The sequence below is a fragment of the Lytechinus pictus genome, chromosome 1, assembly GCF_037042905.1.
Source record: "Lytechinus pictus isolate F3 Inbred chromosome 1, Lp3.0, whole genome shotgun sequence".
In the NCBI taxonomy this organism is placed as follows: Eukaryota; Metazoa; Echinodermata; class Echinoidea; order Temnopleuroida; family Toxopneustidae; genus Lytechinus; species Lytechinus pictus.
In genome coordinates this window covers 41,944,679-41,960,210 of record NC_087245.1, presented here as the reverse complement: position 1 = coordinate 41,960,210, position 15,532 = coordinate 41,944,679, and positions in this window count along the sequence as shown.

Here is a 15,532-nt window from a genome sequence, read left to right as displayed (position 1 = left end):
AATTTTGGTCATGAAAATTCTGGGGTCCATATAGCCCACAGGCCCCACTCCATCTGCAGCTACAGTGCAAAATTAAATACCATCGTTTGTTGAGAGCTCGGGCCCATTTTATCTATGTATTGTAACTTTATGGCAGTTGCCATAACGGCAAAGCTGCTGCGGTGTTTGTAACTTTTTGTGAAACGGGCCCCAGATGTCTCCATTATCCCGCTGATAACGAATGCAAAGTGTGTTGAGAATATAATTTAAAAGGTTTATATTAAAAGTAGAAATGAAATGCTGGAGAGTAAAAACATAAATGTATTTAATTATTCTTAAATGTCACCACAGTCTGATTCCCACCGTCATTAGCCCTTAAATTGGGAAAACATTTTCATTAAAAATGACCATAATTCTAGATTTATTTCTATTTACCCCTCCCCCTCAAAAAAAAAAGAAGAAGAAAGTTTACAGCATACAAAGGCATATGTGCCCGGTGCGTTTTTATTTTAGATGGGATGAGAGTCCAATTGTAACACAATATTTTCTTGGAAACTGATATTTATTTTGTATGATCTGATCAATAATTCTTGTTTGTGAGATGTTTTTTTTTTGTTGTTGATAAATTGAACTCGAAGTTGAGGCTCTAATGATACATGCATAGTTTAAACTTGTTTGATTTCAGTTTCCCCTGTTTTTGTGACATAAACGATTAAATCATAATTTTTCTTCTGATTTGGCATTTTATTCGTTAAAAACCAACACCATGTGAAGTTGTTGACCCCAATAAAAAAAAGATTCCGCGGCCCCTGAGAAGTATCCCCGTGCTTACTTAAAGGTCAAGTCCACCCCAGGAAAATTCTACCTTGAATAAATAGAGAAAAATCAAATTAAGCATAGTGCTGAAAATTTCATCAAAATCGGATGTAAAATAAGAAAGTTATGAAATTTTAAAGTTTCGCTTATTTTTCACAAAACAGTGATACGCACAACTGGGTGAGTCAGTCGATGATGTCCATCACTCACTATTTCTTTTGTTTTTTACTGTTTCAATTATACAATATTTCATTTTTTATAGATTTGACAATATGGACCAACTTGACTGAACCATATATTATTACACAATGCTAATTCCACATGTTTAGGGAGGAATTAAAATTGGTTATCACTTGACAATGAGGAGAAAATTAGAATATTCCATATTTCATATAATAAAATGCAAAAGAAATAGTGAGTGGATGACGTCATAGTCTCCTTATTTGCATACCAGCCAAGATGTGCATAACTGTTTTATGAAATTAAGCGAAACTTTAAAATGTCCTAACTTTCTTATTTTACTTCCGATTTTGATGATATTTTCAGTGTTATGCTTGTTGGATTTTTCTCTTTTTATTCAAATCAACTTTTTGTTGGGGTGGACTTGTCCTTTAACAACATTCATCTTAATGGATTGAAGCACAGCTGTTTCACGACGAAGGGAATTTCCCTTCATGATTTAAAATGATTTGAAGAGTGTGGAATATGGTTTTGTGTGGCCTTTGAGGCAATGGGAATCGTATTTAGGACGACTAATGGATGTATTATTTCTGAGAGGGAACGTGACATTTCGTTGTTTTTATCATATTGGATTTTTTGTTGGTCTGTGTAAAAAAAAAACCACGAGGAGGCTTTAACGATCTGGATTATTTTAAATCCTTGGAATTAATTAGAGTGTATATATTTATGTCTGTTGGCAGTGGCGTACCGTGGGTCACGGTATTGGGGGGGGGGGGATGCACCAGCCAAAATTTTAAGTCACTTACTGAGCGCGCAGTAGTCAGGTATACTGACCTAATAGAGACATTTTAAGGACAGTGCCATTAAACGGATATGTATCTCACTGATCCCATAATGCGAGCGCGAAGCGCGAGCTGAATTTTTTTATATTCAGACCTAAAAAGGGACATTAAAAGCAATTTTGTAATCATGATGCTTACCTGTATCGCTAAACAAATATGCGAACGCGAAGCGCTAGCTGAAAATTTTGTATATATTGACCCCAAACAGGACATTTTAAGGACTAAATTTTAGGAATCCATTAAGAGTATACATATCTAATCATAGTCATCTAATGCGAGTGCCACGCGCTTGCTGATTTTGTTAGAATTACATCTAAACACATGAAGCACTTGCAGTCATTGTAATCATGATTAACATACGCATCTCACTAATCAAATAATGCGAGCGCGAAGCGCAAGCTGAAAATTTTGGAAATTCAGACCTGAAGAGGGATATTTTAAGGCTTGTTTGTAGGAATTCACGAAGACCATACATATTTCACTAACCCAATGATGCGAGCGAGAAGCACGAGCTGAAATTTGTGTATATATTGACCCCCAACAGGGATATTTTACGGACTATTTTCTAAGGAATCAATTAAGAGTACACATATCTCACCATAGTCATTTAATGCGAGTGCCAAGCGCATGCTGATTTTGTTAGAATTACATCTAAACCCATGAAGCACTTGTAGTCATTGAAATCATGGTTATCATTAGCGTCTCACTAATCAAATATTGCGAGAGCTGAAAATTTAGGAATTTCAGACCTGAAGAAGGGCATTCTAAGGTTTGTTTTTAGCAATTCACGAAGACCATACGTATTTTACTAACCGAATGATGCGAGTGCGAAGCGCAAGCTGAATTTTTTTAATATTCAAATCAGAAAACGGGACAGTTTAAAGACTGATTTTAGGAAATCATGAAGAGCAGACGCATCTCACCAATCCACTAATGCAAACGTAAGCACGGACGGGCAATCACTTTAAGTAGTCATGAAAAAGAAGCATATGTCACTACATAAACAATAATTCGAAGTGCGAGGAAATATATTTGGTGTATATTGACTTAAAAACGGGAGGTTTTAGCACAACAAGATTATATATCTCGTAAAACAGACAATGCGAGCATCAAGAACAATGAGGGCATTGGCCCTGAGCAAATTATGTTTCATAAATGAAAAAAAAAGTTTTTTATGTAATATAACATAACGTAATTATGATAGAACAATATAATGAACAATAATTTATTCATTCCCATTACGTTTCTCTCCAGCCTTCTTTTTCTCTTTTTCCCCATTTTTTTTGCCAGCCGATTCGTGGTGGGTGGGGGGGGGGGGACGTACCCCCATGCCCCCCCCTAGTTACGCCACTGTCTGTTGGTGTGTGGGTTTATATAAAGAGAGAGAAAAGGGTTGCTGGAAGCGATAGTATTCTGACATCTTATTCTGTCGTAATTTCTTATATGCGCCTTGAGCGCTCTATACAAAATGGAATTTTGAGGTTTGTAAGTCACATGTATTATTATTATTATTATAAAAAAGAACATTGCTGAATTCATCTCCACCATTGGCGGATCCACGTGGGGCACGGATCGGCTGTGCCCCTTTTGAGAGGCACAATTAAAAATTGTAATGTAAGAATGCCGTTAAAACAGAAGAGTGCTCCCCCTTTGGAAGTGAAGACCTTTTTTTATTTGCTTGTCAAATTTTTCCTCAGAAAAATGTGCCCCCCCCCCCCCTCCTCTTGGAAAATCATGGATCCGCCCGTGATCTCCACAAAGGGTTTCCGAGAAGTTGTCATTAATGCATGAAAATATTAAACTACGTTTCAAACCTCTTAAAATGAGCAAATTTCTAAATCTTTCACATTGAGAGATGTGTACCACGTATCAGAATCAAATTTCGAATTTTAATGATGACGCCTAAAGGGATACGATATCGTTACTGAAAAAAATCATAATTGACTGTGTTGCTAGCCGACAAAATCTTCATCAATTACGAACATATTTTCCAGCTAAATCGGCAAAACATGCCCAGTCATAACTGTCTATTTTTACCATACATAATAAATTCTTCTTTTCTTTTTTTCCTATTATTTTGTCTTCATTATTTTTCCTGTAATGATATACTATTTTTATCTTCATTATAAGAGAAAAACAGGAGCACTATTCGTTTTAGCCATAGCAGAAGCAATCGAGAGTGATTTGTTTATGAAAGCAGCGATTGCGAGAATTTTCATTAAATTGCTTTCTCTTTTTTTTGGGGGGGGGGGGTCATGGCAAGTTATTTGTTGCATGCCGAATGTGGTAAAAAAGAGCAGCGACTACATCTATCATTTTAAAAGGGCGTTTATGGATGAGACTTCTTGATTTAAATGAATGCATTTTGGAAAAGAAATCTGGGACAGATTCAGAACTGCAGCAGATGTTTGCTATAATTCAAGGCGATTGTGACCGCTGCATATCCTTTGAAACGTTCATTCCCTCAAAATAAAACACATTTTATTGTTTCTTATCATGATTTGTTGTAAATGCGACTTCTTTCATACATTATATTTCTCATCATCTTCTAAATGCTAAGAGTACTATACTCCAATATCGTCGGCGGAAAAAACTCCATGCGATTTATACTAACAGCATTCTTTTATCCCTCCAGCGTTTGAGGATTGCGATTTTAAAAAAGCCTTCAAGACGTAAGTATTCCCATAAAAATGACTTAGCGTTTCCGAGCTGAATTAAACGTCAAAATGTCAGTTTCGATACAATTTTTATTATGACTAGATGCTGCTGGCCTACATGTAAGTATTCCCATGAACATTTTCATTACATTAATTTTAACAAGGAACTACATTTATAGCTGAATAAAAAGAGTGCAGTATTGGACATTGTTAGATATTGGTTAATATGATATATGCCAAAAAAAAATCTTATTTTAATTCCATATACTTATTTTGCAGTTTCTTTTCCACATAAAATACGGTTATCACTCTCCATATGCTATAGGGGTCATTTTACTGTATATACACTCCAGCAGTGCATATTTATGTGCATTTACAATACAAATTCTCAATTTTTCATTAAAAAGGGAATATTGTCATATTGGTGGATAATAATTCAGTGCACTCCATGGCCGAACCCCAAAACTCCTCAGAAAATTAGTTCTAAAGAAAAAGATAAATAATGCCGGTTTGGGAAGTGACAACCTTTTTTCTTTGCTTGTCATATATTCAGTGAGGAAAATTAACATTTGACGAGAACCATTTTTTATACAAAGTAACACCCCAAAAGAAAAATGGCAAATGTTTTTTTTTATTTCGACATTGAAAGGTATAGTGCCGTGCTTGTGTGTAGCTAGACATCCTTCCTATTGTATTATTTTGTGTCATCAATGATATTGTTATTATTTATTATTATTATTATTATTTTTTTTTTTTGGGGGGGGGGGTTAAGTTCGATACCATATTTTCCAAATATGTCTTTGCTCAAAATTTAGAACAGAGAATTTTTATAGGAGTGGGACATCATGGTTAACCATAATAATACCGTAGATTATTTCAATCAGTTTTATTTCTGCTGTTATCTATATACTCGACCTTGTCACGTGCCTTTACTGTTTCTATTCAAATTTTGAACATTCATCCTGTAATGATTGGAAGTTTCCCTTTTATTATATATTTTTGAAGTAAAAGGGATACATTTTGTAGCGGTTGTTAGACGGGAAGGGGGGATGGTAGGGGCAAGGGTCACATCCATTGCCCATAAATGCTGAAAAGATATCCCAAATCAAGACAACGGACCCTCGATGCATATCCTACTGTTGTCATTCAAATAATCTGATTTACCAGGGGCCCTGCTTTATAAAATTGATCTGACCAACCTGAATATAGAAATCAATAAATGCCACAATTTTGCCCTACAGGAATTTTGCACAATTTCTTTTTGTAAACATGCATGGAGGACGTAGAGGAGCACACTGAATAGCTAGACAACGACGAACGTATGAAATATACATTCAAAAAAACATTTTGAACACACATGGATTTAGATATTGGTGTTGTTGGCTTTTCATGGTTGTGGTTGATCGGATCAACCGCAAGTCTTTGTAAGACATGCATGGTAAGACGGGACCCAGGGCTCATATCCCAGTCAATCACCGTCTCGTAACCGTTCTATCTTCATCGGATAGCAGTAGCATCACACCTGCTCTCTTGGCTTTCTTTCTTTTGAGTGTCACCCCCGTTCAGTCTGCGGGCAGCTGCCGCGGCGCTTTGCGATGGTCATTCGTCGTCCTCGACCTTGTCCCGCAACTTCGTCAAGCGTTTTTAAAGGAACTTTTAAATGGACCGTTTCACCCCGACGCCAACTTAGTTTTAATCCTTAAAAACAGAAAAAGGGGAGAAATGTCTGACATTGTTTTGAAGGAGTGGATATTATACACCGCTATAATGGGAAAATATCTTCAGTAATTATACCAATCTTAGATAGAAAAGGGGAATTTATGGAAGCTATATCAGGGGCGGCGGGCATCTTAATGACAGAATGAATCTCCTCTTTGATGGTAATGGATGGACAAAATTAATGACAGATGACCACTGCTTTGGGCAATGCAGGCGAATGCCGCCGTCACACCGGTAAAGACGATCGAGTTTAATACACGTCATTTCGTGTGGCATCATCGGTCAGTGTGGTATCTGGTTCGTAAGTGTGACTGCAGTGGTTAAAGCATTGACTGATAGAACCACTCAATAATATCAACACCTTTGACCGACAACTTTTATAGATAAATGTGACAAGCAAAAAAAAGGTGTACAGAGGTGTCGATTCATGCTTCACATGGGGGTGAAATCATGTCCAAAATTTTGTGTATATCTAAATACCAATTTACCACACCTTCTTTAAGTTGTCCTGTAATTACGTTTCTAATCACACTATATTTGATTGTTCTTATACATACCAATTTCAATATGCTTTTTCTATATGAATTATTGTTTGTATTAATATAATAATCTATATAGGCCTATATGTTTTTATTCTTGGGGTGTTAACATACAAGTCCAGGTCGGGGAGGAAAGCCTGCGGGCTACAGTAACTTATTTAACTTTTTCCTTTTCCAGGCAACCTGGACTTGTTCTGTAAACATCCCTTTTCACTTGTAATTGTATATTCTCTTGTAAATTGATTGTAAACTGTTTTTGTTGAAATGCCGAATAAAATAATAAAAATAATAATAATAGTATTTTATGCTTTAGTGCTTTATTCCATTTACGCATTGCATTGCATGAATTTGTTGTTGTTGAAATTGTCAAAGTTATGGGGGCATATCGATACACGGTTACCCCCATATTTTCATTGGGATACGATCACGCCTGCCCCTAGGATTGACTCCTTTAGTTTGGGGGAAGGGATGGGGGCACACGCCCCCTGTGCGTATTATTTCTCTTTTTTCTGAATAACAAATACGTTGGTATTAATAATGCTTTTTATAATTTCTTTGTCTATATAATTATGTTAGATGAAAGGGCAATGAAGACCAAATACTTTGCCCAATAAAAAAGCTCTGCAGGGATAAGGGTATATTAAAAGCACGGGTGAATGATAAGCAGGAGATCAAATTGATGTATTGCAATCAAAATTTGTGAAATAACCCTTTGAATTTTGGCAAAAAAGTGACATTTTTCTCGATTTCCTGAAATTTGGCCCAAATTATCACGATGGATACGTTTGAATCATCATTAAAAGTGGCTGATGCAGGATTTTGAAATATAACGGGTACAAAAGAGTAGCAAAATTTTCTTAAATATGTGGGCAATCCTCAAACTGTATGGGGGCGTCGTGGTCTAGTGGTCAAGATTCTTCTTTCAATCTGAATGACGATTCCAAGCCATGGCGTGTTTTCCTTCAGCAAGAAATTTACCCACATTTTGCTGCATTCAACCCAGGTGAGGTGAATGGGTACCCGGTAGGAAGAAATTCCTCGAATGCTCGAGCGCCCTATAAAGGTAGCCGTGCCATGGGCGGAAATCTGTTCCCAAATGTAGGGGGTACAAGGGCCTTGGAAATTCGACAAGCAAAAAAAAAAGGTTATCACCAAGCAAGCGAAAAAAGGGAAGATTTTCACCCTAAATGTAAGGTCATCTAGTCCAAAATACATATGTAAGGTCATCTAGTCCAAAATACATGTATTATTTATATTGTGAAGCGATGTATTTTTCTCCATCATAAAAGTCCAAAAATAGTAGGGGGACATTTGATATTGTGTCCTCCTACTACTTTGGGTAGGGGAGACACGTCCCCCCGGGGATTTCCGCCCATGAGCCGTATTCTATAGTAGGGGTAATAATAACATAAGCAGGGCCCGCTGGGAGAACAGTTTTTGGAACTAAAGTGGCTACCCTGGGTAAAATATGACATTATGTTTATGATTATGATGGAGGGAATGTGCGCCCCCGCCTGAATCTGCAATGAATAGTCGTTCCATATACATGGTATGTAGGGATATTTAGTCAGAGAGATCAATGTGTGAGCTAAATCCTTACAATATCTGCTAAAAAGTAACAATTTTTGCTATTTCCTAAAAGTGTAAAAGGTCCAAAAGTAAAAGAATAATTTGGTATCCACATAATCTCACCACATGTAGGGATGTCAATAGTGAGAAAGTAAGATGACTTGAAAATTCCATATACTCGATTGAGTTTTCGAACTATAAGCTCTTGCCATTGTTGCTATAAAACGAGGAAATGTTTATGATTTCCTGAATTTATGTACCCCAAAGTCGATGAAAAAGACAAATGAGTACTTTCAGAAATTTTATCAGATGTAGGGTTGTCATGCTGATAATGAGATAATTTAAAACTTGGCACTTTATCAGCAAACATTTGGGAATTGCCATAAATCATAAAAATGTGATAGTGTTGATTTTCTTTTAGCAATTCGACAAAATTTAATGATGACGTCTCTTAAACGCCTTGCCATATTTACTACCTTTGTCTATTTTTAGTTATGCTTTACACAACTTAGTTTGTATGACTATATTAGCTGTTAAAGGACAAGTCCACCCCAACAAAAACTTGATTTGAATAAAAAGAGAAAAATTCAACAAGCAAAACACGGAAAATTTCATCAAAATCGGATGTAAAATAAGAAAGTTATGACATTTTAAAGTTTCGCTTCATTTCACAAAACAGTTATATGCACATCTCGGTCAGTATGCAAATGAGGGAACTGATGACATCACTCACTCACTATTTCTTTTGTATTTTATTATATGAAATATGAAATATTTTGATTTTCTCGTCATTGTCATGTGAAATGAAGTTTCATTCCTCCCTGAACACGTGGAATTCCATTATTTTAACATTTTGTGCTTCAGGCAAGGAGGTCCTAATCATCAAATTCGTAAAAATTGAAATATTGTATAATTCAAACAATAAAAAACAAAAGAAATAGTGAGTGAGTGACATCATCGACTCTCTCATTTGGATGTAACTGGCTCGTTCATATAACTATTTTGTTAAAAATAAGCAAAACTTTGAAATGTCATAACTTTCTTATTTTACATCCGATTTTTATGAAATTTTCAGCATTGTGCTTGTTGAATTTTTCTCTTTTTATTCAAATCAACATTTTTCTGAGGTGGACTTGACCTTTAATAAACTAGATTTCTATTTGCAAAGTACAAAATAATACGTAAACGAAACCATCTGAGGAAGAATATGATATTCAGACCCATATCACTGGATGGACCGAACGGTAATAAGATCATTGTCAGACCATCAGACCATCAGGTATCATAATCAATATTTATTAATAACCATACAGTATGTAAACATCCTGTCTTTTTACTGTCATTTTACTCATATTTTGTCTTTATTCATTCTCTCATTAACTACTTTCATTAATTCTTTCATTCCTAATATTCATTCATTTAATGTATTCATCATTATTTTCCATGAGGTTTTCATCTTCGCATTCATCCGTTCGCTCTTTGCCGGTCATGGTCACCCCTCCCTCCCTCCATTCATTTATTCCCCCATCCATCCAATTATCATTTCATCATCATCTGTCATCATTCCTCGAAAGCCTGGCGAGATGGGTAGAGAGATGATGCTGTATACCATTCTTAAATGAGATAGAAATGGAAACCGGTCCGCACCTAGCAACGCACATAGCAACCGTTGCCAGGGACGACATTGACGTCAAGGAGATAGCAGCCCGCGTGCCTCGTTAGGCCGCTTTGGGGAGTCGCGCTAGAGGTGTAGTATGCAGATAAATATTTATCATGCTTCCAGGAGGTTTTTATTTGAAGGGGCTGAACAAGGAGAAGATAAAATGAATATCATTTATCACTTGTTTATCACTGTTTGACTTCTTGTTTGTGGGGGCATAACAATGCTACGTTCATTCATTTACGAAAATCCTAACAATGACGAAACTGCAAAATACGTATAGAGATATATAAATTAAGTTTATATCTATACATGTATGTTATATCTATGTCCATATAAGAACGTATAGCTACTGGAATCTGACGCAAAGAGTCGCAAATATTGAGGGCATCAGATAATAACGGATGGATCCACATTTCTAATAACAACGAACAAAATTTTTGACCTCTTTAATCACAAAAATATATTGTTTGAAAATAGATTTTGACAATACATTCGGAAATTAATACATGTATAGTATTTTACTCTTTCCCTTTCTTTCCCTTTTCTCTTTTGTTTTGGTAGTGAAACATTCGGTAGGTAGGGGGAGTGTGGCCCTAAGCCCCTTCCTCTTATCTATATACTCCCTCTGGAAGCCATGCCACGGTGTATACTTAAAATATTGGAAAACGGTCAGAGACACATTTGCCTGAACGCATGATGGTCCATATTTAATTCACGACTCTTCTACCGTTCTTTCTTGTACTAAACTTGACCCCCTTCTCAACACCCATCCCATCCCTGGCTGTGCCTCTTGCGCTTCTCCTGACCGAACTTTTTTTTTGTACCCATTACCACCACTGATGATGATGATATGTGTGCGAGGGGATTCCATCGACATGCATACTGGCCAACTCCCAGGGGGCTTGTCCGTGACCGCCCCGTAGCGTAGAATGCCCTCTCGCTCAACTCATATTATGTACATTCGTTATCGGCGGATAGATTGGGTCTTATTGAAACCAACACCTTCCAGAGTTCGTTCACTCATGATCGCGGATTTAATCAAACTTGGTTAAACTTGTGCCCGTAATTTGGAAAGGTATGTCTCAGCAGTGTAGAACGGTATCAGGAATTATATGAGAAAAAAAATTATAGCTTAAGGAACATCAGCTGCGTAACCACGGGAGACATGTGGGCACGTGCCCCCCATCGGCTGCCCCCCCCCCAAAAAAAAAAAAGGGAAAAAAAGAGAAACGTAATGGGGGGGAAAAATTATTGAATATAATATTGTATTATATATATTATATCACATTACATCAGAATTGTACTATAACTTTATGAAACATAATCCTGTTGTACTGTAAAACATCCCGTTTTCAAGTCAATATACACCAAATACAATTCCTCGCACTTTGAGTTATTATTGTTTTAAGATCTGAATATAAAACATTAACAATCCGCCTACGTTCGCATTTGTGGATTGGCGAGATAATTATATCTGCTCTTTATGAATTCCTAAAACAGTCCTTAAAAAGCCTAATTTTTTGTCTGAATATCAAAAATTTTCAGCTCGCGCTTCGCACTTGCATCATTTCGTCAGTGAAATACGTCGGTATGGTTTTCGTGAATCTTAAAAGCAAGCCTTAGAATGCCCCTCTTCAAGTCTGAATTTCAATAATTTTCAGCTTGCGCTCGCATAATTTGGTTAAAGAATGTTCTTAGTGATGTCTTAAAGCGGAAAAAATAGAAATTTAGACCTTAAAACGGGACACTCGGTTCATGTTTTGTAAATCATGAAAAGGATGAGTAATTGGGGCTTTTCCTACATTATGAATGCGAGCGCAAAACACGAGCAGAAAATTGTTGTTATCCTGATCTGAAACTGGATAATGATTTAAATAAAGAACAAGCTGCGTATCTCAATAGACATGCGTGCGCGTGTTTCAGATTAAGACCTAGAATCTGGGCATTCTAGATACATTTTTATCATGAAAATAGAAAAGAAATCCAATATTCCGATCTTAAAAAGGATCAATCTATATAAGCTTTATATTTCAAGCACTTTGTAGGAAAATTGTGGGGTGGATAGGATATGGATCGCACTTAATAAAGAGCTGATATTTTTCATTATTATTACTTTGAGCTTTGACATAGGACCGGGACATTCTTAGGACATTTTGTCATCATATAAAAATGATGACTTTCTCTTCCTAAGCACGAGATGAAACTTGTTTATATATTCCATTTCGAAAAAAGGGACAATTTTGTTATGAAATTAAAATCTTATATGTTTATTGATCTAGTAAGCCTAATGACATCGCGAAATCTGTTAATTTTTTGGCCTGAAACGTGGATTATTCAAGCACTTATTATGTCCCTTTTACTCTGAATCACGAACATTTTCAGCTCACGCTTCGCGCTCGCATTATTTAATAATTGAGATACATATCCGTTTAGTGGCACAGTCTTTGAAAGGTCTCTATTAGGTCAGCATACCTTAGCGCACCCACTAAGCGACTCAAAATAATTGCTGGTGCCCCCCCCCCTCACCATACCATGACCCACGATACGCCACTGAGAAACATTAAATAAGTAAATAACTTGAGGTATGATAACCCTCAATATTTATTTCTGTTTGGACAATAATGTAATCGGTGTTAATGATAATAATGACAATAAAAATAAGATATATTATCATATACAATAATAATAATAATAAAAGTAATAATAATGAAAATCATTGTAAAAGTTTTAAATGAGGACGTTGACAACAACTCACATAATTACACTTGTCGTCATCATCATCGCCATCATCACCTTTATCATGAAATAAAAATATATATCAAAGTCAATAAAGAATAACGATCTTATGTTTTACTGGCCCCATGGAAGAACAGCAGCAACAATTATAGTTGCAGCTGAATATGGGTCACGAGCCGTAATTTTATCTTGCTTTTATATACTGTACATTTTTATTTGTAAAACTGTATATTTTTAATCTTACGGAAATTAAAACAACAGCAACAACTTATAAGATCCGATAATTTTACATATTTTTGTGTTCTGAATATACTGCAGTTAAACTTTTGGCGGGCCCTACAGGCCCTGGTAGGTTCATATTTCGATTAGATGCTTTATTATTGATCATTATCAGGAGCCAATTTATACCTCGCAGAAACTGTTCAGTTATCATGGAAATCAAATACCAAAACTTGAATAAAATTCACATAAACTCCATCGAGCGTCTTTGTAAATTTAACACATTTTTAATTGATATAGACCTTACATGTATGTACTGTCGTCATAGAGCCGCCATCATAGGTATTTGCCTTGTGTGCATTAGTGATCTGCAGCCGCCGCATCATCTGACTACTTCGTTTACGCGTAGGCCTATTCCTATAGGGCCGGTTACACTTCGTAATTCCGAAGGTTCGTAATTCCGAAGGTTCTTTATTCCGAAGGTTCGTAATTCCGAAACACGTAATTCCGAAACACGTAAATTGCATATACCTCGATGTTCGTTAATCCGAAAACGTAAAAGGGTTCGATGTTCCGAAGGTTCGTTAATCCGAAAACAAAATAAGGTTCGTTGTTCCGAAGGTTCGTTAATCCGAAAACGAAATAAGGTTCCTTGTTCCGAAGGTTCGTAAGTCCGAAAACGAAATAAGGTTCGTTAATCATTTAGTTTTCGGACTAACGAACCTTCGGAATTACGAACCTCATTTCTTTTTCGGATTTACGAACCTTCGGAATTACGAACCTCACTTCGTTTTCGGACTAACGAACCTTTGAAATTACGGACCTCATTTCGTTTTCGGACTAACGATCCTTCGGAATTACGAACCTTCGGAAATACGAACCTTCGGAAATACGAACCTTCGGAATATCCGAACCTTCGGAATAACGAAGCTTCGGAATTACGAATGTATGCGGCCTCTGATGGAGGGCGCTGTGAGATTATGACGTCACATGCATTAGGTCTATCATGCAATCCTTTTGAATTTTATTAGGCTGATCCCCCACGAAATGTTTTATTTAAATGTCTTTTGGAATGAGATTCCTCACCAGTCGAGTCAAATATTAAATGTATGTTAGTAGTGCTTCCTTTTCATCCAATCAATGAAGTGTCGATTTTTTTTATCGTACTTTCGTTTTCGCCATTCCTTCTACTTTCTACCTTTTCTATCAATAGTAATGTACGCATCTTAATCCCACCTGTTGTTTTGATTCGTCTACCTACAAATCAATTCTAATCTTTTAATTTCTTGACCCATAAAATCGAATCATTTGCGTGGCCGGCAAAAGTGGTTTAGTTTGAAAAGTGACAAAAATAACGAGAACAGCACTTGTTTTCTTCGTGAGTCTAAGTCGTCCATATCTATATTGGATTCCAATGTTTTACTCGTCGTACCGGATAATGAGAAATTAAACAGGGGCCAATGTTTCTAATCATTCTTTCCATTACCTCTTCCCTCTATTCTATTATTATCAATTTTGCTTGTTGTGAATATGATGCTGTACAAAATATAAAATAGTAATTAATAAATGCGTTAAGAATAGCTATTTAAACAAACATCCATTGATAATAATTTGCTGTGTACAGGTCATCTTAGATTCAATCAACTTCGGTGTGCATTTATGATCTCATATTGATTATAATACATGATGCTAAGTATAAGACGTGCTGACAGCACAATATCTAAAGCAATGTTATAAGAAGAAGAATGTGGTTCAAAAGGCAGCAGAATCCTCAGTTTTTGTAGTATTAGTATAGTAGTGGTAGTAGTAGTAGTATAAGTAGTAGAAGTATTGGTGGTAGTAGTAGTATAGTAGTAGTAGTAGTAATAGTAGTAGAAATAGTAGTAGTAGTAGTAGTAGTAGTAATAGTAGTAGTAGTAGTAGTAATAGTAGTAGTAATAGTAGTAGTAGTAGTAGTAGTAGTAGTAGTAGTAGTAGTAGTAGTAGTAGTAATAGTAGTAGTAGTAATAGTAGTAGTAATAGTAGTAGTAGTAATAGTAGTAGTAGTAGTAGTAATAGTAGTAGTAGTAGTAGTAGTAGTAGTAGTAGTAGTAGTAGTAGTAGTAATAGTAGTAGTAGTAATAGTAGAAGTAGTAGTAGTAGTAGTAGTAGTAGTAGTAGTAGTAGTAGTAGTAGTAGTAGTAGTAATAGTAGTAGTAGTAGTAATAGTAGTAGTAGTAGTAGTAGTAGTAGTAGTAGTAGTAGTAGTAGTAGTAGTAGTAATAGTAGAAGTAGTAGTAGTAGTAATAGTAGTAGTAGTAATAGTAGTAGTAGTAGTAGTAGTAGTAGTAGTAGTAATAGTAGAAGTAGTAGTAGTAGTAGTAGTAGTAGTAGTAGTAGAAGTAGTAGTAGTAGTAGTAGTAGTAATAGTAGTAGTAGTAGTAGTAATAGTAGTAGTAGTAGTAGTAATAGTAATAGTAGTAGTAGTAGTAGTAGTAGTAGTAGTAGTAGTAGTAGTAATAGTAGTATTAGTAGTAGTAGTAGTAGTAGTAGTAGTTATAGTAGTAATAGTAGTAGTAGTAAGTAGTAGTAAAGTAGTATAGAAAAGAACTCACAATAATGGCGCTATCCTAA